The sequence below is a fragment of the Alternaria ethzedia genome (assembly GCF_023757985.1).
Source record: "Alternaria ethzedia strain BMP 0044 chromosome Unknown scaffold_73, whole genome shotgun sequence".
Taxonomy (NCBI): domain Eukaryota; kingdom Fungi; phylum Ascomycota; class Dothideomycetes; order Pleosporales; family Pleosporaceae; genus Alternaria; species Alternaria ethzedia.
Genome location: NW_026056266.1, coordinates 1 through 26460, shown reverse-complemented (window position 1 = coordinate 26460; position 26460 = coordinate 1). Strand labels below are relative to the sequence as shown.

General features: G+C 30.2%; 7 non-coding genes across 7 annotated transcripts; all 7 read left to right on the top strand.

Annotated features, from left to right (window-relative positions):
* Window positions 1-15372: 15372 nt before the first annotated feature.
* J4E87_011084 lies at window positions 15373-15443 on the top strand. Its single transcript has one exon. It is a non-coding gene; the product is annotated as a tRNA-Arg (tRNA).
* Window positions 15444-15508: 65 nt separating this feature from the next.
* On the top strand, window positions 15509-15579 carry J4E87_011083. The gene has a single exon. It is a non-coding gene; the product is annotated as a tRNA-Arg (tRNA).
* Window positions 15580-21900: 6321 nt separating this feature from the next.
* Window positions 21901-21973, top strand: J4E87_011082. Its single transcript has one exon. It is a non-coding gene; the product is annotated as a tRNA-Val (tRNA).
* A 32-nt stretch (window positions 21974-22005) lies between these two features.
* J4E87_011081 lies at window positions 22006-22077 on the top strand. The gene has a single exon. It is a non-coding gene; the product is annotated as a tRNA-Lys (tRNA).
* Window positions 22078-22731: 654 nt separating this feature from the next.
* J4E87_011080 lies at window positions 22732-22803 on the top strand. The gene has a single exon. It is a non-coding gene; the product is annotated as a tRNA-Asp (tRNA).
* Window positions 22804-23731: 928 nt separating this feature from the next.
* Window positions 23732-23803, top strand: J4E87_011079. The gene has a single exon. It is a non-coding gene; the product is annotated as a tRNA-Ile (tRNA).
* Window positions 23804-23807: 4 nt separating this feature from the next.
* Window positions 23808-23879, top strand: J4E87_011078. The gene has a single exon. It is a non-coding gene; the product is annotated as a tRNA-Arg (tRNA).
* Window positions 23880-26460: the final 2581 nt, after the last annotated feature.

The following is a 26460-nucleotide window of genomic DNA, read 5'->3' as shown; positions in this document are numbered from 1 at the left end:
AATATAGAAATAAATAAATTATCTTTGGTTTCCACGGTATTATCTAGCACGTTCTTTCTTATTATCCGCCTTGAAATAATAAGTAAAGTATATATACGCCATATAATCGTCTTTATATATTTTACTCCTAATATATTAACTACTTTAATTATTTAAACCCTCTTTAAGAAGTTTTATTTTATCAAACCCCTTTTGAGTTAAATGCGCTTTAGAACCAAGTAATAGAACAATTTCTCTAAAGATTAGATAATTTTTAAGCTTATTACCTTCCAATTTATATACATCAAAATGAGGCAATACCTTATTTATCAAGTCTGATTTTTTACTTATAGAAAATCGAGCGGTATTTCTACTTAATGCGGTATTTGTAGAACCCACCCCTCCAAAAAATTTTTGTATGCTTGATAATAAAGGAACTTCCCTTTTATGTAGCTCAATAATATAATAAGCAGTAATTTGATTAGTAGTAGAAGAAATATTTACAGTGAAGCAACCGTCTCCCTCGGTAAACCCACTGACATAATTAGGATTTAATGGAATATTGGCAACATCCAAAACAGGTCTATCTATAGCTATTACAGAAGGGAAAAGAGCTTTTAATTTATCAGATAATCCATTATTAAGTACAGATTTTATTGATAATATTCTATTTAACCCTTTCTCTTGTAAATGTTGCTTACTTTGTAACAATTCTGCACATTCAGACCATAGATCATAATCTATTTTTTTCATACCATGTAAAGGGTACTGTTTAAAATGAGGAATTATAAAATTAACTATCTCGTTCAATCCTGTTATTTTTAATCTAGCATCTTTTCTAGTTGATGGAATAAAAATCGTACCAGCTTCTCCAAAAAAGGATTTTAATTTATAGAGTAATTCTATATCTTTAATATGAAAAGATACTTCAAAAGACAGTTGTATTTGCCGTACTAGATTCTTACTGTTATTTGGATTTAATTTTATAAAAACAATAAAAGAACCTTCAGCATCCACTAATCCAGTTACTCAATGAGGATCTAATCCTCTTCCCTTTATCCCCTCACGGGGGATTAGGGACCCTGTCTCGGAAGGGTCCCCGGGAGGGAAAGAGTTACTTTTTTTACCATCAGAATACGATCTAGTCTTTAATGCAGAATTGTAAAATAACCCCTTATTTTCTCTTGTTGTTAATATTTTATTCATATATATAATTACGACCATCATTATTAATAAAAATACCTCGTAGATATGTAGATAAAAGTAAGTCAAAATCTGTTTTATTAATAATGTTTTTAAATGGCCAAAAGAGGCCTAGACTTCACCGTTAGCAAAATTAATAATTTTACCGAAAAACGTATGTAATTTTTCATGGTGACAAGACCACACGACACCTACTAAAGAACACAGTAAGCTCTAAATTTTTTTAAAGACTCTAACTTTTCTCCCAACAAAGGATAGTTAGTACAATGTGCCACTATTTTCGCTAATACCTCTTTCTTGTATACCTCTATAAAATAGAAGTTACCGTAAGGGTTACGAAGTTTATTTGATATTTCAAAATACTGTTTTATAGCGTCTATTAAATAAACGTCGTCATTTTGTCCTATTGAGAAAGAATGTGCTTTCGTTTTACGAATAGAAAAACAACCTTCCGCTTCTATAAAACCAGATAATCAAGCTTTAAAATAAGTAGGTACATTAAAATTAGCGTTTATAATAGCAGATTGCTCTTTAAATTTAGTATCTCTTGTGTATAAGTATTTTTCTACCGAAGTTTCAGTTAAACATGTTTTTAAGAATGCAAGTTGACAGATTTTTTTTGAAGTTAAAGGAGGATAAGTATCAAAAATTTTGATTACTTCCATAATTTCTTCCTTTTTATTTACAACTCAGATAACATCACCCTGTTTACCGGTAATCCTAACAGTTCCACCTACTACTTTAGCAACCTCTACCAACATATTATAATTAGATTTAAGGTTAGATAGTTTAATAACTAGTCTGTATTGTAGAGATTGTTTACGTCAATGGTTTACTTGAATACTTCCATCTCCGTCCATTAGCCCTACTCAAAACATTTTTATATATTCTTTATAGTTATTGTTATCAGATAAATCATTATAACTGCAATTATTATTACAACTAAGACTAGAATTTGACGGTATACCCTCAAACCCTGTCTTGACCATAACAAATAAACTAGGTATTAGCATACTTACGTTAAAACCTCAAGTATCGTGGAAGGCAATATCAAGTGACGCGTTCGCAAGAACAACTCCTGACACGAAAAAAAATATTCATTAATCTACTAATCTTTCATAACTAAATATATACTCTTTATAAGTACCACCTACTTTAGCGTAATTTTTAATAGTACTGTGTGATACCTTTAAGGCTCTTTGAGCATCCATTACACCCTCATATTTTCCAATAAAATTTTTATTTATATCATATACAAATACTGCTTTTTTAATATGACTACTCTTATTAATTTCTTCTACTAACTGTTCAGATTCTTTTGAGTGCCAATGAGAAATTAAAGGTGTATCTGAGATATTATAAGGTATATTTAGTAGGTATCATTCTCCTCTAAATAATTTTTGTTCTTTTATACTATCAACCAATGTTGAATGATTTGATTTAATTAACTTAGCTAGAGTTGTAACTGAAGGAAAAATAACTAATAACTCTTTAAATGAGTTGTAAACATAAACAGAATAAGCTGATTTAGCTTCCATAATCCTTATCTTACTTTCAATAGAATGACTTTTATTATAAAAAGGATTATTTTCACCTGTTACAGCCCTTGCTATTAAGCCTTTAGTACCATCACTATGTATTCTATTTTTAGCTAACTCAGATAGTAACTTTTTGGTTTCTTCAGTATGTATATAACCTAAAGAAGAAAAACCTTGCTTTAAAACATTGTAATAAGGTATAATATTTGTGATATAAAAAGTTTCTCTAGAAGTTAAAAATTCGGCTTCAACATATTCTAAAATTAAGAGAGAAAAATTTGAATAATCGTACTTAAGTAAAGATCTGCTAATAGGCATATTAGCATTTTGTTTACTTTTTAAAAAAGCCTTATTAAGGTAATTCCTCATTCTGGAGTCTAATTTAATAGAACTTCCAACGTAGGAGTGCCCATTTATTTTGTTTATTAAACAGTAAACACCGGATTTATCTCTTTGTTCTTTTAGTATATTAACCCTATCTTCCTTTAGGTTATTATAAACTTTTACAGCCTCTAAATTTAGAGTATTATCTTGGTTACCTACCTTGTTATTCTGCTTATTACTCAAAGAAGAGTAAGATCGAGTTATGGTTTTGTACACTAACGAGGGTTGTGTGGTAACAGAGATTAGAGAATTAAAGATTAATGAACATTTTTTTACTTGGACTATATTTTCTCGGAATGAACTCCGAGCACTACGTGTAGTCTCTGAGGAACCCAACATATTATAGTGGCGAAACCGCCCCGAGTTAACCGGTTCTATGTGAATATTATTGTAAAATATCCGTTGGGTCCCTGCTGATTGTTCAAAATTATGCTTTTTAACTGAGATTAAATAAAACTCTAGTAGCGTAATTGTCAGAAGTTCCCAGCATATAGTAGTGAAATCTAAATATAGAGGGAGAGCTATCAGGTTGTGATATAACCCTCCAAGAGTAAACATAAATACAAAACCTAATGCAAAAAGTAATGATGGTATGAAATGTAAAGAACCACCATAACAAGTTGCTAATCAAGAAAATATTTTAATACCAGTAGGAACTGCAATAATTAATGTTGCTGCTGTGAAATAAGCTCTTGTCGAGCTTAGTAATTTGGACAGTATCTTAATTTAACATAATGTGTTAAATTTCTTGCGTGCTTGTCTCTGAGGATCCTTTTGATGAAATACTTTTAATTTTTTTGATACCTTTCTCTTCTAAATGTTTACCCTCTGTTATCATAATATAAACTTTTCTAAATTTAATATAATCTACATATTTACCAGCAAAAATATTATACTTATCAAAGTAATTCATTAAATGAGCTGCAGTTTTATATCCTGTACTTTTATAACATCATACACCTGTATGATATTGAGAAAGATTACCCATTTCTAATTCATTATATAATAATCTTAAAGGTAATACATCATTTTGCTTTAAAGAAAATTCTAATCTTATACTATGTCCAGCTTTGTGTGTTTTACTTTTTACAACACTTATATGGAAACATCCATCAGCTTGAGTAAAACCCGCCAATCAATAATTATCTAAAGATAAAGACATTAAGGGAGGTAAAATATTAATATTAAAATCTTCACTATAATTATGTTTAATTAATTGTTCATATTTATAATTACTTACAAATTTCCCATTAATTAAAGATAAAATAATATATAAGCCTTTTTTATTTTTACAAATATATCTCACAGCTTTTTTATCTTTAATTTTATATATATTACCATGACCTATACGTTTTTTAATAAGGTAAGCCAAAGATGTATCATTTTCGGAAAATACTATATGTAGTTCTTTCTTACCGAATCAGCCATCACCTTCTATTAGCCCCGCTAAAAAATAACCAAGCTCTTCATCATTAAGATTACTATTATGAATAGGGACATGCTCAGATATTTTAGGTAATTCAAATCATTTATTATAAGTATTTTTAGTAGCGGCCTTAGCCATTGTACTAAAACAAAAAAAGTTTCCTGCTGATTGTCTTGTAAAATATAAGTAGATTGTGCCTAACGCTATAAAAACGAGTGGACTACTTAATAAAGAGTTTCCAGCATATAGCAAGATTTTTACCGTGAACACAAGTTTATCCACGTCCAGACCAACAGTATACATGTGGTGAGATCAAACTACAAATCCTAAGATACCAATAGAACACATGGCGTAAACCATACCAAGGTATCCGAAAACGCTCTTGTTAGAGTTAGCTGAAATTGTAGTACTAACTATACCAAACCCAGGAATAATTAAAATGTAACAATATTTTGATTAAAGGAATAGCTGTGTATTATAACAGTCTTTTCTCATTAATACTCAAAAACTTTTAGATTCTTGTTAGGACTTTATCTTAAGTTGTAGTATTTTCTTCATGACGATTTATTAAAGATTTAATTATTAGTATTTTGGATAGCCCTTTATCTGTTAAGTGTTTTTTGTCTTGTATTAATCTATATACTTTTCTTCATCTTAAATAGCTTATATGCTTTCTAGATTGTAAGTGATATCGATCAAAATATTCTATAACCCTTTTAGCAGAACCGAAACTAGTAGAACCATAATAATAGGTATTTTGAGACTTCCTATATCCAATGTTTCCACCTAAGTATTCTTTTATTATATTTAACAATAAATCACTTTTTTGATCTATTTGAAAATTTAATCTTATTTCCGGTTTATTTCTGTTACTACGTCTAATAATTTTTATTTGAAAACTAGCCTGTGGGCTGGCGCAGCCGGCCTGAAGGCCAGCTCCGCTAGCATCCGCATCAGAAAAACCTGCTAATCAGTGGTTATCAAAATTTTTACTTGAATCTCTTGTAAAATGAATATTTTGATCTGCATACTTAGTATGAGTTAATACATTATTAACTACTTGGTTAAATCTGTGTTCTGTTCTTAATTTACCATTTATCAAGTTAATTATATTTAACATACCCTTTTCATTAGATACAATTAAAAGGTATGCGTTTTTGTCCTTTACTTTTCTTACATTACCGTAACCTAATCTTTCTTTCAAGTAATAGGCTAGAAATGCATCTGGAGAACTAAAAGTTATAACTAATTGTTGAGCTTTACTAAAATGACCATCCCCGTCAATTAATCCTGCTAGATAATAACCTAATTGTTCATTATTTAGAGGCTTCAAATGTTTAGGAACGTGATCTGATACACGTTTAACATTTTCTAAATTTACTACAACTCCGTCGCGTAAAGCCTCTGAGGTTCCATTTTTTATATATAAAATGTTACCGGCTGATTTCCTTCATTGTTCTAACTTTTTTACTGTGCCATTTAAGGAGGAGTATTTAGAACTATATAACGAAGGGGTCCCAGCATACAGCAACGTTAAGAGGCCTACATTCGTAACCTCAGGGTGTCCGAAGAATCCATTTCTTCAAATTTAACTTATCTTTTAAAAAAAAGCCTCTTATTAAATCCAGGTACCGGTAGTCTAGACTCCGGGCTTGTGTATCATACATCCATGATAGAAGAAACCGACTGTACATTAAGCATCATCTCAGACACCTACCAGTGAACCAGTCTGTAGCGACCTCTTAAATGGCCGACGGTCTTTAAGTGAGGACCTTGTTGACCGTAATTGCACTAGCATCGCTAATATTTTTATTACTTTTCCTTGTATTTATAAAATACATTTAAAGTTTTATATAAAAGAATATAACCTTTAAACTTAAGAGTTGCAAGTAATACATATATATATATTAACTAAGTCCAAGGTATATTACATAAAAAAAATGGAATATTCACTATTTCAGATCTTATATCTTTTTACATCTGTCTTTATAGTTTCATAACTTGCACGTTAAACCTGGACTTTTTTTCCCTAGTATTTTGAATTTATATTATTTGATTTATTTATCATCTTAGCTCTTTCAATCATTTCTTGTCTTTTTGACTCATCTAAATGATCTTTATTAACAAGATTGTTATGAATATCTTTTCATAATTTATAGGATAAAGACTTTTTAGTATATAATGCATATTTGTCAAAATAAGGGAAGACATTTTTGCAATTGTTCACTCCACCTAATCTAAATTCATAAGTATTCTCTTCTGAATGTTTAGAAACAATCCCATTCTTAAATAATACACTGAAATGCTCTAATGCTATTAGATTTATTTCTCACTTTTGAGAAATATTAAAGTTAAAACTAAATCCTTTTTTTTCACCAATTGAACAAGTAAAACAACCTTCTCCGTCAGTAAATCCTGCAAACCATGCATCGTTTAAAGTAGGTAGAATGGGTCTATTATTCATTATTACAGGTTCTAATAGTATTCTACCTTTAGTAACTCATTTATTAAACCCTTTAATGAAAAGATCAAATGTTTCTTGTCTTTTTGGTAAAAAAAGGTTACCATTAAATAAACTAACAATAATGTCTATTTCTTTCTTATTTTGTGTTACATATCTACTAGCTATAGCCGATTGAGGTATAACTTTACCAAATCCAAGAATTTCTTGTATAAATTCTAAAACTTGTTTATCCGTTGTAGCTTGTGTAATAACAAATGCCAAATCCCCTCTGTTGTTTACTATAAAAGAACCCTCTCCTTCAGTGAAACCTACTAATCAAGTTAAAAAGTTTTCTGAAGGAATTTTATTATTTGGTAAATGAGTATTGTATTTTTTATAAAAAGCAGAAAAATCAAACGTATTGTTTAAATTATAATTAGACATATGTCTTTTGAAGATTGATTTGTTAGAACTAGGAAATATAAAGAATGTTGATAATATCAAATGATCTTTCAATACTAGTGTTGAGAAAAGATGTTGGTATAATATAGGGTCACCACCACCTGCTACTTCGAAAAATGATGTGTTAAAGTTACGGTCAGTCAATATCATTGTTATTCCCTTTATAATGCGGGAAACTGGCGACACTTATTAATAATACTATACTGGTTGAAAAGAGTTTGAGTATTTTATCAAATACTAAATGATGCATTCATACTCTTAATATTATGTATTTAGCGAGATAAGATTCATTCAAGATGAGCTCAAGAGAAATGAGTTCTGTTATTATTCATGTTTGCTTTAATACTTCGTATTTTTTCAAATTGTATTGGATCTTTGTGTAATTTATTTGTATATAAATTATATACAGTTTCCCAATCTTTAAAATCTAAATATTTTGAACTTAATAAAAAATAAGAATTAATATAGTCAATTAAAATCTTATTGCTATCACGGTTAGAAGTATTAATAACAAACTGATGAAATTTTCCAGAAAACACTCTATTATTTAATTTTGCTTTTAAAAAATTTGCGATGTTTAACATTACTTTTTCTAAGCTCTCTCCACTTTTATCTGTATTACGTTGACCTACATAAAATTGGATGGCTAAGTATGTATTAGGATTTAAGGTAAATCCCTTTATAGCAAAATGTCCATCCGCATCTATAAAACCAGCCAACCAAGCATTACTGCATAAAGGGCTAGAATCTATAGGAAGTTTTATAATATTATCTCCTTTAGCATTCAAAAAATCTATCATTTGATATAAAGAATTCATCTTTGGTGTTCTAAGTTTTCCATTAATTGAATTTATTATTTTAGTAACAGATTTTTTATCTTGAATTGATCATCTTGTAATATTTTTAGTGGGGTGCTCGTATAGTCTTCCACCAAATAGAGATTGTAAGAATTCTGCGGAAGGTCTATCCTTCTTATTAAAAACTACTTCTATAGCAGCAACTCTGGCTGTACCAGAAGGTGTTGTAAGTTTCTTAGGTGTATTAAAATGACCATCACCCTCAATTAATCCCGCTAAATAATATAATATAGAATCAGATTCCGTTTTTTGCGATGCCGATCCCTTTTTATAATGTCTTTTAACCAAAAGAACATTAGAACATAGTACGGATAACGCTTCTGAATTATAAGTATCTTCAACCAAGTATGTTATAAAATTAATAAGAACCATTATAATTCCCGTTAAATTTGTTGACCTACTGGATGAAATCCCATAGCTTAAAGTGTAGTTCTTTAAGCTTAAAAAGTTATTAAAACTTAGTGTAGGTACGCAAACACTCTCGTGCTTGATCGGACCATATCTTATATTTTTAAGTTGTAGAAGTTTTGTAAATGATCTCAAGTAAAATTTGTTCTGAAATTGTTCATACCTGATTTGATCTTTACTATTTTTTCCTTTCCTTCATCTGTATTATGCTCCTTTCTATCAAACATGTCTACTACTTCCATTCAATCTAATGAATCTAAATGTTTAGTTCCAAATAGAGGAAATTGTAAAAGATAATTTTTAGCATTCATATTACCTTTAAGGTTAGTAGTTCTAACTCTATACTCAGGTTTTGGTTTATCCGATCTTATTTTTTTTACTTCTGTTTCTAAAAACTCAGCAATATGACTTAAGAAATCCAAATTATCATATCCTTTGTGATCTTCTCGTCTTTGAGATATTTCCAGTTTACATTCTAATTTCATCGCGGAGCGATGTGCCCGGAGGCATGGATATTTACCTGAAAGAGTAGTTCTTACTTGAAAAGAAGCGTCTGCTTCTATAAACCCTGACAGTCATGGATTGGAATCTAAAGACTCTTTAGATACAAGATGTTTTTCAATACTGGTTCCTTTAGTATTATTTAAAAAATCGATTAATGCATTAAGACTATGTATTTTAGGTGTTCTCATATTTCCATTTATTAATGAAATAACGAATAATATACCTTCATAGCTATTTATGGTTAATATATAAGCATCTACCCCTTTCTTTCTAGATAATGAACCTACACCTAACTCTTTTTGAACAAGTAGAGCTAAAGGTAAATCTTTTAAATGAAAAACTATTTGTATAGCGGGGTAATTTAACTTACCTTTAGGGCTTCTTGACGTTTTTGGTGTTATTATTGTACCATCACCTTCAATAAGCCCAGTTAAATAAGAACTAAAAAGGGATTTATTTAAATTTTTACTATTGTTATCAGTATGAATGCATCTAGCAGCTGTGCATAAAGGAAAGGTCAAAAGTTCCAAACTACAGCAAAAATATTTTGGCGTATAGCCTCTGAGGTTCTCTAAAAAGTTCAAACTTAATAGATTACCTGCTGATTGCGATATACTTTCGTATAACGGTTCCCAGAATACGGCCAAATTTAGAGCCGGCAGAATTAGTTTACCGGCTAGGACAGGTAATGATAATAATAATAAAACAGCTGTTATAACAACTGCTCAAGCAAATAATATTAATTTGTGTAATCTTATTCCGGGACTTCTCATGTTAAATGTAGTTGTCATGACTAAAAATAGTTAAAATAGTAACGATTTGTGGACTATATTTTAAGCGTATTACTATACGGTTTTTAACGTGTAGTCTCTAAGGAACCTAATCATAATCAAAATTACTTTTGTTTCCTGCTGATTAAGCATAGCTTACAAGATTTTTACTATTAAGTACTTATAAACACTGAGCTATTTCAGCATACAGTTAAAAATTTTATATGAACCCCATTACAACGTATTTTCTTTCACATATTCACATAAATATCCTTTATATGCTTTACCTAAATCAATGTGTTTAACTAATGTTACTTGAGAAGCAGATAAACCTTTGTTATGTAAATATTCCACACATTTACCTAAACTAGGTAACACGATTGTGTTTTCTAAATTATCCACAGATGTTAATCTAACAGGTTTAGATAAACTAGTAAGAGATTTATTTTTATTGTATTTAACTCTGTCCTTTTCCAGCATTAAAGCTAAATCTAAATCAGACATATCTTTAACTTTAGCAGTTAACACCGGTTCACTTGAAAAAAGATACTTACCTAAATAAAAAGTACCGTTTTTTAAATGTTTAGAGAATGTGGTATGATGAACATTTAATTTTCTAATGAAATCTACTTGTTTTGTTGAAAAAAAATATAATATACTCATATCTCTGTTATACATATATAAACTCTTTGAGGTTGACCCGCTAGGGTTGTTTGCTACTCTTATGGTATTTAATGTGAAAGTAGAGTCTAACAAATAATATTGTTCTAATGCAATTTCTGACCCTTTACTGTAATTATGGTAAAAAGGAAAAACTTGTAAAGAGAAATTTTTCAATCCTTCTTTATGTAATAAAGGGATTAATAAACCACTCTTTCTATGAGACAAATTAATATAGCCATTTAATCTAAAAGCCAGCTGTGATGATGAACCTACATATTTTCTACCTGTAGTAGTATGTGTAAAGATATATATACCAGGTATTCTTTGTTTACTGTTAGGTAAACCAAGTTTATCTTTAAGAACATCCTTAGTTATACTTTTTTGATCTAAATTAGTTAAAGTAAAACTTGCAGTATCAATTAAAGATTTTAATTCTTGTTCTGTAATTTTAATATTACAGTAAGCCAAAATTTCATTAATTTTTTCAGCAGTCACAATTCCACCACTATTAATTTGCTCCACAGCTATTACATGTGCATGTTTATTAGGACCAGATCTACCCAATATCTCTTTTCAACGATTATCCAATTTAGGTTTATCATTGTTTTCAGGAGAATCCTTTTTTTTAGAGTTATTGTCTTTTCCATTGTTATCCTCACCATAATTATTATTTTTTTCAGAGTTGTTTTTAAACATATATTTTGGTTTATTGCTACTAAAGTAACATTTATTAACTGTTAATTGAAAGCTTGTTGAATATCTTAAATATGTAAGAAATACATGGTTTAAGTTCATAGCCCCTAGTAAAGAACTTACACCAGAAAGGTGTAACCCAAAGATAGCTAAATCTACACTTGGACCACTATGACTTTGTATACCTGATAAAGGTGGATAACAATTGTGTTGGTAACCTCATTTTAAGGATTTAACTTTCTTACTGTAAATTAATACAATAAAACTATAAACCTGTAAAACTATCGTTACACGCAGTAAATCTCTTTACTGTTCGGACTATACCTTCATCTTAATGACTGTACTTATATGAAAAGCTATTTTATTTCTAATGTGTGCATGATGGTTTTTGCCCTGTTTTAGCGAAATCATTTTTGAATTGTCATTAAGATGCTCTTCGTTAAGTCTCTGATGACTAGTAAATAAACGTCTATTTACTATTCAGGCGCATTGTCTCCATGACATACACATTCTTACATACGTACTATTTAATAATATTTTTATAAAAATTAGACATGAGTAGTGTATTACGTGTAATCCTATATAACATAGTTTACTTGAAGATATTCACGCATCGAGAAGAGTTTACTTTGTTTTATGTCACCATAAAATAACTCCCTAATTCCTTCAAGAGTTCACCCTGTACCTACTCCATTTTCTATACCTCCTGCAAATAAGAATAGAACAATACTAGGAATTAATAATAAGTAACTAATATTGTTAAGTCTGGGGAATCCCATATCAGGTCCTCCTAGTCCTAATGGTAATAAAAAGTTACCGAATCCACCAATTAAAGCTGGCATACGCTTTTTCACTAATTCTCATTAATGCGCGGACTATATCTTTACCTTTAAATAATTAATATTTATTAAGGTATTCACGTGTAGTCTCTGAAGATCCTGTTTGGCCCCCCCCCCCTGGGGGGGGGGACCTACTTCATAAAGGGTTTACTGCACCAATGAGCCCTTTAAAAGAAGGTTTCCTGCTAGTTGTCTAATCTTTTAAGATGTTACTGTATTCTGCCGCTTTTCGTTTACCAATAGGTTCCGTAAGTCTGCAGTACTAGTTTTAAAAGCTCTAAAGAGGTCCTAGCATATAGTGATAAGAAAGTAAGGTATTTTTACCTTACCCGGCCATGCCTTTTTTATATTTAATTCCATCCATTCTTTTTAATGGAAAATAACAATAACGACTAAAAAGTAAAATAACAACAGACGTATAAAATTGCTAAATCGGAAATAAGAAAATCTTTATATAATACAGTTTATTTTATATAAGCCTTTATACAGCTTTCCGCTTTTAATATAATTTCTAATTGTGCTGTGGTTAGTATTAAGCGAAATAGCTGCTTTTCTTATAGACTCATACACAGTTTTTGTATTTTCTACAATATTCGTTATTTCGATTTTGTGACCTTTTGATAAATTATAATTAGTTAATCTTTGACTTAACTTAGCTTTTGTTTCCTCTGAATGAATAAAATTTCTCATTTTTGCTCTCGCATCTGCTGAATGTATACTATTTGTCCTGGCTTTTTTTACAGCAGCTTTGTGATCATCTGAAAGAATACGAGTTAAAACAATATCAAGATGTTCTTTGGACAACTTTCTATTTCTCATTTTAGCTAAACTCTCTTCAGTGTGTTTATAACCTAAAGGTGATCCAGCTATTTTTAAAATATTATATTCTGGCTTTAAAAGATCTATGTAGTACTGTTCTCTTTCTAGTATTATAAGTCTATCTGCCTCGCAGTATTCCAGGATTTCTAGTTTAAAGTTTGAATGACCATACTTAACCAATGCCCTAGAAATACTACTAGCAGATTTCTTTCTATTTAGATAACTAACACTGTAGTATTGTTTAAGTCTGTAACCTAAATTTACACTACTACCTACATAGCTTTTTCCGTTTACTAGATTAATTAAACGATAAACACCAGATTTATTATTATTGTTTTTAAGAATCACTTTTCTTTCACTTAGTGCATCAGCATAAGAAATTAAAGCAATAGCGGACAAGACAGTATACTCGTCAAACATAGAATTTGCAAATTTTATTAAACCATCGGATAAGAAGATTAAATCAGCAACTAAAAAAACATAAAGGATACCTTTTTGTTTTTTAGTTACTTTAAGTATAATATCCCTATTATTAAAAGGATCATCTACTAATACTTTAACATAATTGTGTTTTCTATTACTACCATTTTCGGGTTGGTTGCCCTCATTATTCTCAACATTGTTACCGTCATTGTTGTTGTTAGATTCACTTAAAGGTGAACTGTTATTATCACTATTTACCTTGTTAAAAAAAGTAATAGGTTGCAATTTTAATATAAAATATTTATTGACCATAAAGAAAATCATTATTATAGCATGAGCAGTAATAATACTATTATATAATTGGTTATCAGCAATATACTGAACACCAGGTCCTGACAGCTCTAATCTTATTAAAACAGAAAAAGCAGTTCCAATTAAACCTGCAAATAGTGCATATATTAAATATAATACACCAATATCTTTAGCATTTGAAGATAAGAATCATCTTTCAAATCACATGCTAATTCCTGATGTTTTTATAGTAAGATTACTGTATTCATTCTTTTTAGATAATATAACGTTCCTAGCTGATAAGCTCCTAATAGAAGGGGAACAAGAGGTCACATACATCTAAAAAGATAAGCGTAGGTATATATTTTATTCATATAAAAAATATTGCTAAAAAAGTTCATTTTACTACACTTTAAGTTATAGTAATAAAATTAAACGGTTTATCGGTTTATAAGGTTTCTTTTTCCCTTTATTTTTTTTTTTTGTTTTCTCAATAGAATTTTTATTACAATTTACTTGTAATAAAATTACAAGTAAAAACTTATTCATTTACAAGAGCCACCTTACTCTTTTTGTTTCTTTTTTTTGTTTTCTCAAGAGAATTTTTATTACAATTTACTTGTAATAAAATTACAAGTAAAAACTTATTCATTTACAAGAGCCACCTTACTCTTTTTGTTTCTTTTTTTCTTTTTTTTCAATGAAAATATACTATAAAAAAAGTAAATAACTTTACTTCCTAACTAGGCTAGTGAATGGCTTATTTAGACCAAAAACTAGGCAATAAGGTTTTACCTTTACAAGAGGTTTAGGTTAAAAACTTATTACTGTAAAAGAGCCACCTTTTTCTGTTTGTTTATTTTTTTTCATTGAAAAAAAAGAAACTATAAAATGAAATAAATAACTTTACTTCCTAACTAGGCCAGTTAAGGACTTATTGAGACCAAACATGGTTGCTCAAACCTGTAAACCATTGAAAGCGGTGCTAACCATCACCTCATTCCATGTAAGTTATCCTGTAATTGAAATGGTGGCGCGTGATATTCAGGAAGTCCACCAATGGGATTATATAGAACTTAATAGTAATGTTATGGGTATACTCTAAAACAAAACCCAAGTTAATCGTTATGAAAATATATAACCTGTTAAAAAATCCTATGCATTAGATAAAATTTAATAGTAATGTTGTGGGTATACTCTAAAACAAAACCCAAGTTAATCGTTATGAAAATATATAACCTGTTAAAAAATCCTATGCATTAGATAAAATTTAATAGTAATGTTGTAGGTATACTCCAAAATAAAACCCAAGTTAATCGTTATGAAAATAGATAACTCTTTTTATTATTTACAGCTTATTTCTCCTTAATTTTCTTTAGCTCAATGGTTTATTGCTATAGTTTCTTTTTTTCTGTTTGTTTATTTTTTTTTTTTCATACCCCCCCTCTCTTCTGCAAGCAGGGAACCTTAAAGGGTTCCCGTGAGGGAAAGGTCAGTCCCCTTTTGGGAACTGTTTGTTTATTTTTTTTTATTGAAAAAAAGAAACGAAAAAAGGTAAGCAAAAGAAAAAAAGTACCGCAAGCTTGCGGGCAGGGTAAAAATATACAGGGTTTTAAATAAACTATTTTACATTTACATAGTATAATACTTTTATGAGATAATAAGAAAGATTCTTATTAGTTTAATGGTAGAACAAGATACTTCTAATATCTGAATCTAAGTTCGAGTCTTAGATAAGAATAACGATTTCTATAGTAATAGCTATTCATTTAATAAGATAGCTAGATTTATCTTATTAAAAAAAAATTCTTATTAGTTTAATGGTAGAACAAGATATTCCTAATATCTTAATCTAAGTTCAAGTCTTAGATAAGAAAGATCGTTAGAACGAATAGGTTTTACTTTACAATAGTAGTTAGTTAGGTAATAAATAGTACTTTACATTTTTTTATTTGAGTTTGATGATGGCTCTGAGTGAACGCTATGTAAATGCTTGACACATGCTAATCGAACGTCAATATTTAATTTAGATAAATTATGTATATTGAAGTGGTGTACAGGTGAGTAAGTGGTATTATGGCTACCTAAGAGTAAGGCAAAATAAATCCCTTATAATAACAATTTATTATTATGTATTAATACTAGATCTAATCACCCAATGGTCGATTATATCTAAAAGGTTAGGTATAAAGGTTAATAATAGTAAGAATAAATGTGTTTAAAAAGAAATAGTATTTCGCTCTTAGTTGATTATTAATAACCATCGGACAAGTAGTAAGTATGGTAATGGCATATTTAGCTTATGTCCGTAGTCAAGACTGAGAGGTCTATTGACCACACTGGGTCTGAAAAAACCCCAGTGCGTGTAGTACAGCAGTGAGGAATTTTGGTCAATGGCCTAACGGCTGAACCAGCAACTTGCAGGAATGAGAGTTAATATAATAAGTTATTAACTTGCTTGACTAGGTCTTATAAAGTTCTGGATAAAGCTTATTATGAAAACTTTATATCCATAGGTCTCGACCAAATCTTGTGCCAGCAGTCGCGGTAAGACAAGGGAGACGAGTGTTATTCATCTTTAACAGGTATATAGGGTACCTAGACGGTGTGCAATGGCTTACATAAGTACCTGGTACACTTGAGTTTGATATGTGAGAGGAATATGTCGGAATTGTTGGAGGAAAGATGAAATTTTTTGATACCAATAGGACCGGTAACGGCGAAGGCAAACCTCTATGTACATGTACTTGCTATTTCTCTAGTATAAAGAGGAAAAGAGCAATGTACTATAACTGACGTTGAGGGACGAAGGCTCAGATAGTGAAGAGGATTAGATACCCCCGTAACCTGGGCAGACAATGATGAGTGCCATAGGTTGGCTTTAAGGCGGAACTATAAATGAAAGTGGAAGCACTCCACCTCAAGAGTAATGTGGCAACGCAGGAACTGAAATCATTAGACCGTTTCTGAAACCAGTAGTGAAGTATGTTATTTAATTCGATAATCCGCGAATAACCTTACCACAATTTGAATGACCTAAAATATTTTTTAAATTTTTAGACCACATGCGTTGCATGGCTGTCTTCAGTTAATGTCGTGAGATTTGGTTAGGTCCATTAAATTAACGTAAACCCTTGTTTTATTTATTAAGATAAAGCAGCTCTCCGCTTACAATTGGATGTGATAATAGGGACTAAGACAAGTCATCATGGCCTTAATATTGTGGGCTATAGACGTGCCACATATGCCTTTACAAAGGGATGCAATAATGCGAATTGGAGCTAATCCCTAAAACAGGATAAAGTATGGATTGTTGTCTGAAATTCGACTGCATGAAAAAGGAATTACTAGTAATCGTGAGTAATCACATCACGGTGAATTTTATCTCAGATAGGTACTAACCACTCGTCAGGCGCTGAAAGGAGTATGTGCAATAAGTTTGGTGGCTGCGGATTGCTAGTCTAAATGTACAGGTTTAGATCTTTTGGCAGAAATATCTTCGTATGCGTGACTCTGATTGGTGTTAAGTCGAAATACGGTTCGGGTTGGGGAACTAGCCCGGGAATAATTAATATTAACGATACACCCAAAAAAAAGTCTGTGCAAGGAGCATAAATTATTATAGATTTATATGGTTAAAATCCATAAACATCTGTGCAAATAGCATAAATTGTTAGTTATTTATATGGTTCAAATCCATAAACAGGCTCATAGTAAGTTTATATTATCTAGTCCCCAAAAGGGGACTGACCTTTCCCTTACGGGAACCCCTTAAGGTTCCTGTTTGTTTCTTTTTCTGTTTGTTTATTTTTTTTCATTGAAAAAAAAGAAACTAAAAAAGAAACTAAAGGAACCCCGCAGGGTAGATCTGGACCCTTAAAGGGACCATCCCCCCCCCCCTTCTTGTTTTTTTATAGGCCCTCTCCCCCGCAAATTTGCGGGGGAGAGAGGGGGTCCAAACAGCTATGAAATAACGTCGAAAAAAAAAAATATCCCTGCCGGGATGAGCCCTTACTTTTTTTTGAATATATATATTCAAAAAAAAAGTTAGGGGATGTTGTCTTCCCAAAAGGTCAGCCCTAACTTTTTTTTGAATATATATATTCAAAAAAAAGTAAGGGATAGGGGACCTATCTATTCGAATAGTAAAGGTTGAGGGTGTGCAGACTTCTTTCGAGAGTCTGTACTGCTAATTAGCAAATGTTCCTTACTTTTTTTTTTATATAGTATGATATCTTTAAAAAAAAAATTAGACCTAAGAATATCTCCATCCGCTTATCTGGTGAGATTCCAGATAATGGTGGTCACTAGTTCCAACTAGTGCGATGATATTTAGCCGCCATTTGTAAAGTCTTATGGTGCCTATACAGTTAGGGTTAAGCGGTCACTCATATAAGTAACAAACTAACTAGATAAAACTTTGAGTTTGAGAGACAGCTTACTCTTGTTTTTTTTATTAATTAATTAATAAAAAAGGTCGGGAAGACCGGCGTGCAGGTCACATATGTTCAGAATTCCTGGGTATACTTGACTTGCGCCAGCTGGTTCCAATCACTTCTAAGGTTACCTTAAAAGGGTAGCGATGTCTTGAGCTATGGAAGTTTTTGGGTTTTGGAACAGACATGTGTATAGGATATAGCTAAAATATATGCTCCATGTGGGCAGGGTTCCGATAAATATGCAGGTCCTCTTGGACCCAGGACCCCTTAAAAATCCGAGTGCTGGAATTGGTAGACAGGACAAATTTAAGCTTTGTTGACGTTATGTCGTGAACGTTCAAGTCGTTCTTCGGATAAAAGGTACACGAAAAACCTCGTCAAGTTAAAAGGGATAAGACCTCTACACTAAGACTTTAAAGGTTAGCCCCGGCGTCTTCTCAGCGCAGCAGCCTCAGTCTTGTTTTCTTCTTACTTTTTTTTTTACTATATTTATATATGTAAAAAAAAAGTTAAATAACACGCTGAGGAACTTTTTTTTGATATATATTTGATTTTTCTTTTTTTTTTTCGACGCAATTTATTTAAATAAATTGCTATAAAAAAAAGTAAAAAGTAAGCAAAAAAGACTGGGGCTGCGTATTACTTTTTTTTATGTCGTTATATTTTTAGGCCCCCCCCCCCCCTCTCCAGCTTTTTTTTTATTTATATAAATAAAAAAGCAGAAGAGAGAGGGGGTCCAAACCGAAAGGAGAGTTCCTTTATTGGTAAGAAGGGTTGAGCTGTAAACTCAATAGTATTACGCTTTTAAGAGTTCGAATCTCTTGTCTCCTATGAAAGAAACAAACAGAATGAAATGTTTATTTTGTATTATAAATATAATTCGAATATAGTTAGTTAACTATACATATATTACATATGTATAATAGTTTTTATAGACCCATGGTAGAGTGGAATACTTTTACTATTATAATAAATGTTCGATTTTAAAGGGTTGCATTATTTAAAAACAGGTTATGTCCACTATTTTTGCAATGTAAGTGAATTAAAAGAGCCTTTGGATTTTTGAGTTTAATTACTTAACACATTTAATTATTTATTTACCAACTTTTTTTTTTTTACATATATTATAATATATGTAAAAAAAAAAGTAATACGCAGCCTCAGTTTTCGAAACGTTGCTTACTTTTTTCTTTTTTTTTCTAGCAATTTATTTAAATAAATTGCGTCGAAAAAAAAAAGAAAAATCATATATAACCCCCCCCCCCCAAAAAAAAAAGTTCCTCAGCGTGTTATTTAACTTTTTTTTTTACATATATAAATATAGTAAAAAAAAAGTAAGAAGAAAACTGAGGCTGCTGCGCTGAGAAGACGCCGAGGCTAAATTTATTTCAAACTATGGTACAAATAATTATAGAGGGCAGTTTATACCTCATGTTTAAATGATTATTTGTTAATGGCTATTATAATAGTAAGATAGACTAGATTTATTTTTACTTATATAATAGCTATATAATAGTTATGAAAAGGGTAAAGAATAATTTTAAATGTTATATATAGTTAATGAAATGACATTTAGTGGTTATAGTGTAGTTAATTTAGATTTATTGTACATTATTGCTATCTTATTAGGTATATTAGTTATTATTAGTAAAAATCCTGAAAACACATTCTTTGGGATCAAACCATCAAATTCCGGGGACCCCTTAAAGCTTTATGATACCAAGCAATAGTTGAAAAACTATTAGTGGATGAACTAATCACTCATGTATGGTAATAAGTCATAAGATGATCCTTTCTATTATATTAGTTTCTTTTTTTTAAAAAAAAAGAAACAAACTAAAGGAGAAATAGGCAATCGCGGATCTAAATCAGTAACATAATTACTGTAAAAGAGCAACGATTAGACGGTGGTTAGTAGTAGTATTAGAGTAAATAATATTACTACTTAAGGTATAGTCTACATATAAAAAAAGAAGATATGTGGATATAAAGAATCTTAATCTAAATTTACTTAAGTTTTATTTTGATTTAGACTCAGATGGTGTATCCTCCTCCTCTAACCATAACAATACTCTGTTACAATCCCATGTATCCCAACCTCACCAATTAAATGGTCTCTTAATAAGGTCATATCATACGAAATCTTTAAGTAGCCTACATACTCCTTTAGAGTTAAATCCTTGATTTATAACAGGGTTTGCTGATGGGGAAGGTTCATTCTCATTAAGTGTTAGAGATATAGACATGCTTACTAAAAAAGGAAGAGTACTCTATGTATTTTCAATAGGATTACATAAGAAAGACGAAGATATATTAAGAAGTATCCAATCTACTCTAGGGATAGGAAAAATATATACACAAGGAAAACAAGGAGTACAATTCCGCGTGGAATCTAAAAAAGAATTATTGATTTTAATAGAACATTTTGATAAGTATCCTTTAATAACCAAGAAAAGTAAAGACTTCCTATGTTTTAAAAAAGCGATTTTCTTGATAAAAAACAAAGAACACTTAACAAAGGAAGGTTTACTAAAGTTAGTTTCTCTAAAAGCTTTAATGAATAAAGGTCTTACTAGTGAATTAAAAGCTGCCTTTCCTGATCTTGTTCCAGCAAATGAACTAGGAATATCTGATTCAACTCTATCTCCAGATTTAATCATAGATCCTTGTTGATTAGCAGGGTTTGTATCAGCGGAAGGTTGTTTTATCATCAGTATACATAAATCTACATCTGTAAAAATAGGATATCAAGTACAGTTAAGATTTGTACTAAGTCAACACATAAGAGATAAAGAGTTATTTGAATATTTCGTAAAATACTTAGGATATGGTTATATAGCTGTAGATAGAAAAGCGGTAGATTTCATAGTTACGAATTTTTCGGATTTAAAAGATAAATTCTTACCTCTATTACACTTACAACATCCCATAGTAGGTTATAAATATTTAGATTATTTATATTTTATGCAGGCTGTAGAAATGGTGCAAAAAAAACACCATTTAACAGAAAAGGGATTAAATAAACTACGTGAGATACAAGTATCCATGAACAGTGGAAGAAATAACACACCTTCACAAGATACCGATTCAGGTACAACAGATTAAACTATGTGTTTTGTGTGTGTGGGTGATATAAGAGGGATGCTTCGCGGCTTAGCAGTTAAAGAGAATATTATAGAGGAGGCTTTTTTTTTTACTTGTGATAGTATCGGTTTTATTTTTAATAGGTTTATTTTTATGTATATCTGCTTATTTAATTCTAACAGGATTAAACTTTATAGGATTATCATACTTATTAGTATATGTTGGGGCAGTATCTATCTTATTTTTATTTATATTAATGTTAATAAATGTTAGAATATCTGAACTATTAATAGATAGTATTAATAGTATACCTTTAGCTATATTAGTAGGTAGTTTCTTTAATTATTTTGTAAATAATGTTTTACCATATATGGTTATGACTAATAATTTACTTTATCATTTTAGCATTAAAAAAAATTTAACGAATGTTACATCTGTGTCATGAGATGGATATTTAGCAGAAACTTCTCATATAACAAGTATAGGAAATATACTGTATGGTAATTATTCAATATGATTAATAATTACATCCATTATATTATTACTAGCGATGGTTGGGGCAATAGTTATAACTCTAAAGCCACAAACGAATGCAAAATAATAAAAAAATAATAATGATAGTACGTCTTTCCTTTTTGTTTCTTAAAAAAAAAGAAACTTTTTAAACAAAAAAAAAAGGAATTAGCTCAATTGGTAGAGCATCCGTTTTACACGCGGCAGGTTAAGTGTTCGAATCACTTATTTCTTATTACTTATATATGGTAAGTAAATATATTTATAGAGATCTTAGCTTAATGGTAAAGCGTATGACTTTTAATCATTCTCATAAGGGTTCAAGTCCCTTAGATCTTAAAAAACATACACGGCTATAGGTTAATGGTAGACCATTCATTTATTTAAGTAATACCATCTAATTAAGCAATATCGTATTTCTAATTAGAGAAAGTTAATCTATATAAGCAATAAATAGTTAGATGAAGTATTAATGCCTAATACTGTTAACATTGTGAGGTTATAGGCTGCAAATCTTTACTAACTACAGGGTAAGATTAAATATAATAAACAATTCAAAAGTAAGGTTGATTAACTACCAACCAAATTTCAATATAAGGCATATAATATCCTTAGGTTTAGGTTTATTGCTATTGTTCCTATTGCTATTGTTTCTGTTTGTTTATTTTTTTTTTTTCAAATGAAAAAAAAAAGAAACTAAACAAAGATACAGGTTTATCTCACGAGTTTTCATCTGTTTGTTTATTTTTTTTTTAAGCTGCGTAATTTTTTTCTAGCAATTTCCACGAAATTGCGTCGAAAAAAAAATAAGAGGAAAAAAGATTAAAAAGTTAGAGCATTTTATATAGGAATATGCATTAAACAATAGTAATAAATAGAAAGAATTCGCCTCCGGGGATTTTATTAAAACAAAAAAAAAACGGCTATAGGATAATGGTTAGTCCAATCGTCTTCCAAACGATGTGTACCGATTCGACTTCGGTTGGCCGTATAGGGTCAGTAACTTAATGGTAGAGGACTTTCTTGTCACGAAAGTAGATATCGGTTCAAGCCCGGTCTGACTCGTACTCTATTATAATGAACTTTATAATTCTATTTTTATTTTTTAATTTCATACTCTTCCACTCTCTATTTAACTTTTACAATCTACTAAGTTAAATTCTTTATAAAAAGCCATTCTACACTTAACTTTTCAGTTTTATAGTTAACATCCATACTACACTTAACTTTTAAGTTATATAGTTAACATCCGTTATAGGTTTAACTTTCATAGTTAACTCCAATTCTAGTAAAATTTTTTATAAATTTTATACAATTCACACCGCAAAAGGAAAAGTTGCTATAGGTAAGGCGAGATATTTGCTAAATATTGTGTTTAACACCTGGTGGTTCAAATCCACTCTTTTCCGAATATAGATATAATATTTATACACATCTGAAGGGATAAAGTTTTACACATCTAAACGGATAAAGTTTTTACACATCTAAACGGATAAAATTTTCACGCAGCTAAAAGGATAAAGTTTTTACGCAGCTAAAAGGATAGAATTTTTACACATCTAGACAGATAGTATACGTTATACATAATTACAATAATTTCATTATTTTGAATGTAGTATTTATGTAATATATTTATATTTGTTAAGTCTTCATTAGGTAATTATATTGAAAACAATAACAAATCTTTTAAAGGATTAATAAATAGTCTAGTTAATTTCAAAAATCGGGTTATTAACATTAGTATCGTTTAATTTTAAACATCATTTTATATAAAATGATAGTTCAATTTTATATAAGGTGTTATTAATAATTTTAAAAAAGAGTATAGTTTAATTGGTAAAATAGGAAGCTTCAAACTTCAAATTTCCAGTTCAAGTCTGGATGCTCTTGTTATAATATAATGAAAAAATTTATAAGCTTATATACTTTTATTTAATACTTTTAAGTAATCTTTCCATTGTTTTAAATTTTCATATACTATATGTGTTATAAAGGTTCCTTAGCTTAATAGGTAAAGCGCATTCTTGATAAGGATGTGATCGACGTTCAATTCGTTGAGGAATCAAAAAGGTGCGTTAGTTAAATTGGTATAACCACATGCTACGGACATGTTCTTACAAGTTCGAGTCTTGTGCGCACCTGCACTTTAAGTATTTATAAGCTATTTCATTTATTAAAATCCCCGGAGGCGAATTGTGCACACCTATACTACCCCCCCCCCGCAAGCTGGCGGTTATTTTTTTTTTCTTTTGCTTAACTGTTTGTTTATTTTTTTTTATAAAAAAAGAAACTAAAGCAATAAACCATTGAGAAAAAAAAAAATTAGCCCTCCAGTTTCTTTTAACTTTTTGATGTATATAGGATATATCCTACAAAAAAAGTAAGAAGAAAGAGGGGCTGTAATTTTTTTTACATAGGATATATGCAAAAAAAAGAAATAACTGGGAAATATGAACAATATATTATATCTTTTTTTTTATAGTTTCTTTTTTTTCTGTTAAAAAAAAAAAGAAACAAACAGAACAAATACAAACGGTTTGGACCCCCCCTCTTTCAGGGGGGGGCCTAAAAAAGAGAATTGACTGAGTGGTTTAAAGTGATAAGCTTGAAACTTATTTGATTGAAAGATCACATCCGTTCGAATCGGATATTCTCTGTTATATCTTTATAGATTCTCTTTTTTATTTTTATAAATAGATTATCTATCCCACAATATAAAGATATTATCTTGTATTTTTATAAATAGATTATCTGTTATACAATATAAAGATAGTATCTATAGTTAAATAGTACATTGTATAAACAGGTTAGAGCCAGGTTGGTTAGGCGCCTCATTTGGGTTGAGGAATTGTTATGTTCGAATCATAATAACCTGAAATGGGATTTTAAATCACTTTTATATAAAAATATATAGTAATGTATTGGATATGTAATGTATTATTTCATAATGTTATTACCTTATATATTTAGATTATAGATTATAAGGATTAACTTTATGGCTAGTATATAAAGAGACTATTATAGAATAATTAAAGGCTGTATATTAAACCATTAGTACCGTAAAAATGATGGCTTAGTTATCGTTTATTAGGGAAAAGGGTAGAAGAATTTCTATAAAAAAAAACGAAGTGAATTGAAGTATCTTATTAGCTTCAGGAAAATAAATCAAACGAGATTCTATTAGTAGTGTGAATGAAAATAGATATAGGCTTAAAGTAAAATGGATATATCTGTTTGAATATAGGGGAACCTTCCTCTAAGCCTTAATATAATATACAAGCGATAGAGAATAGTACTGTGAAGGAAGTATGTAAATAGTAGTCTTATAAGCAGCTCAAGGTAAGTTTAATAAACATATGAGAGCGTACCTTTTGTATAATGGGTCAGCAAGTTCTAGTTAGATGCAAGCAAGTAGTGATTCGTGGTTATATAGTAAAAAAGATGGTAATAGTGAATAACCTAAATACACTAAACATAATATAAATACACAAAAAAGAATCAATTTGCCTAGATAATCCAATTATTAAGTAATGAATTAGTATCTAATTAGAGACCCGAAGAGTAGTGATCTTACCATGGTCAGGCTTATAAAAGGCCGAATGGGTTATCGTTGTAAAGATATCCAAAGAACTGTGGTAAGTTAGTGAAAGACAATCCTGACTACTATAGCTGGTTTTCCGCGAAACATATGTAAGTATGTAGTTTAAATAACATCATAGCAGGTACAGAACTGTAATCTCGGACAATTTGTGCATTAATATCCTATTAGGGTAGATAATGCCTTGTGCATATGGGGGGGTCGTGAAGACTCTATTCGCGAGTATTTGCTCTCGGAAGGGCAATGATGAGTGTTGAACTATCAGACATTTAACGATAAGGTTGTGTGTCAAAAGGGAAACAGCCCAGAACAAGTGTTTAAGGTTCCAAAGTTTTTGTTAAGTGAAAGTAAGGAAGTATTTAAACTATACAACCAGGAAATAGGCTTAGAAGCGGCCATTTTTTAAAGACCTCGTAACAGAGCACTGGTTCAAATGGTTAATTCGTTAACCTAATTAGTTAAAAGCGCCGAAGATATAACGGATCTAAAACAAAACACCGACACCTTGTCCATAATAATTATACTAGGTATAATCCTAGTTTACTATACTTAAAGGTTATTTAAGTATTATTTATGGGGTAGCGGAACATTGGGTAAATCGGATAGAACTGGAGACGGTTAGTTCTCTATGGGGGGAAGAAACCATTGTATATTTTTATACAAAAGTCGTAACCTTTGCAGCTGGGGATGAAAAGACCAGAAGTAGCACCCTGTTAAGGGATAAGATTCTATGAATCTTCATTCCAAAAGGATAGAGAATACAGTTCATTAATTATAATGTATTTGTTTAACAAATACATGCACCGACTAGATAATAGAGGTATCCAAAGATATCCCAAGTGAGAATGCTGACACGAGTAACGAAAAAGAGGGATAAATTGGGCAAACCCAATTGAAAAGGGATAGATTGAAAACGTAAATAAACTAAAATAGATGATACGTCCCTTCACCTCTCGCCTTAAGCTTATGGGAAAGTTAATCGGTCTCTAAATTTAACCTAAAGGATAAAATGATGAGGAGATTATATGTGACAACATAAAGAAATGGAGTAAAATGTTCTGGAAAAGCATATAATATACAAAAAAGGAGAAATTGTTAAAAAAAAAGAAGATACTAGTTTCTTT